Genomic DNA, 1830 nt, shown 5'->3' with positions numbered 1-1830 from the left:
GAGCTGAGATCCGACCACTGCACTCCAGCCTGGGCGACAGAGCGAGACTCCGTCTCAAAAAAAAATAAAATAAAATAAAATAAAATAAAAATAAAAAAAATTTTAATAAAAAAGCATAAAATATTACAGAGTGTTTTTAAACTAAAAAAAAAACCAGTATTATTGTAATTTTTATTTGTAACTTCACTTTTTATTTTATATAGGATAAATAAAAAATTATAAACACATGCTGATGGGCACAGAATATATTAAAAATACCATTTGTGGCATCAATACCATAGGGAAAAAAAAAGAAAATAAATAATACAGTGTATTTTTTGTAGCATCTCCTAATAAATGTAAACCTTGGTTAAGGAGGACTCTTAAAGGAAAGGGATGCTGTGGAAATGTAGTATAGTTTAGAAATAGCAATTTTGAAAAAAAAAAAAAAATTCCCAGCTCTTCAGGAATTAGTCATGTCACATAGAACAAGTTTTTAAATCTCCTTAGCATGTTGCCATGCACAGAGATATTTCTTAATAAATGTTATGGTTATATCTATCATCCTCTTCATCAATATCCAAGTTTAACTTCTCTGAGAAAGAGACCCTTGATTCAATATATAGATTTGAGTCACTGAGTTCAAATAGCTCTATTTAATACCACATGGATTCTTTCTTTAGTCAGAACTTTGTAAAGATAACAGAGAGATTTCCTGAGAATAACTGAACCCATACTCTCTCTTAAAAGAGCTATAAATATTTTATTTAAATGCTGTCGGCCTTTAGATAAAAGAAAGTACTATCTCTATCTGCATTGATACATTTTTTCCTACTCTTTTAGAAATAAGTCAGTACAAATTTATTTTTCTTCAGTCCTAAGAAGAGTCCCCTGTTATGGCTCATCAAGTAAAGGGTATTTCACAAGGAAGGGATGGTTTTAATCTCTCCTATTGTTCCAAATAATCTAAATTCCAGATGGCATAGACATGAAGCTATATTTTTAACTGAAATTAGAAATCTGCCATATCCTTCTCCAACAAAATGTTTCATTTCTACAAAGCATAAGAGGTGACTTGGAATTTTCTTGACCCAGTCTTATTTGTAATCCATTGTAAAATTTAAAAAAAAAAATAGTTAAGAACTCAGTGAAAAAGATAAACACACATCTTCCTTGGTTTCTTTGTAGCTGTGGTTAAAGGACTTGTCTTCATGATCCATTTAGTCTCGTTGAATCTTACGAGAATCCCCAAGCTTTGGGGCCAACATTTACTAATACAAAATGTACTTTTAGAATGTATGGTTCTATTTTATATATTCCTGTCAGACTCTGAGAGAAAAAGTAATATTCGGAGATACTCAAATATTTTTGATGTCCTTTGACCAAATAACTTTAGTGCTGGTTTCCTAGTGCTACTCTAAGGACTATAACTGATTGACTTAAAATAATATAAATTTATTGTCTCACAGTTTTGGGTGCTAAAATTTCGACATCATGGTCCAGCAGGGTTGTTTGCTTCTGAAGGCTGTGAGGGAGAATCTATTTCATTTCCTCTTTCTAGCTCCTGGTGTTTTGCTGGCCATTTTTGATGTTCTTTGGTTTGTAGATGTCTCTCTTCAATCTCTTCCTTCATAATCCCTTGACATTGCCCCTGCAATTGTTTGTCTCAGTGATCAAGTTTCCCCTTTTTGTAAGAACAGAGTCATAATGGATCAGGACACACCTTAATGACATCACGTTAACTTGATCATCTGAAACGACCAAAAGTTTAAGACAGATGTTTTGTTGAATATGATCCTACTACCCATCTTTCAGTTTACTCCTTTTGTCCTTCATATAGTAAAGGCGGGA

General features: G+C 32.4%; 1 long non-coding RNA gene across 2 annotated transcripts in view; it reads right to left on the bottom strand.

Annotated features, from left to right (window-relative positions):
- Positions 1-1624, bottom strand: part of LOC108526427 (uncharacterized) — a 76405-nt gene extending 74781 nt beyond the window's left edge. For both annotated transcript variants that reach the window (XR_001884522.1, XR_001884523.1), the window contains exon 1: positions 1447-1624. This is a non-coding gene — a long non-coding RNA (uncharacterized LOC108526427). The remainder of the gene's footprint in view (positions 1-1446) is intronic.
- Between the last annotated feature and the right edge of the window lie 206 nt (positions 1625-1830).

Source organism: Rhinopithecus bieti, unplaced genomic scaffold (assembly GCF_001698545.2).
Source record: "Rhinopithecus bieti isolate Rb0 unplaced genomic scaffold, ASM169854v2 scaffold_3067, whole genome shotgun sequence".
Taxonomy (NCBI): Eukaryota; Metazoa; Chordata; class Mammalia; order Primates; family Cercopithecidae; genus Rhinopithecus; species Rhinopithecus bieti.
The sequence above is the reverse complement of the archived record's forward strand: the minus strand, read 5'-3'. Positions and strand labels throughout refer to the sequence as shown.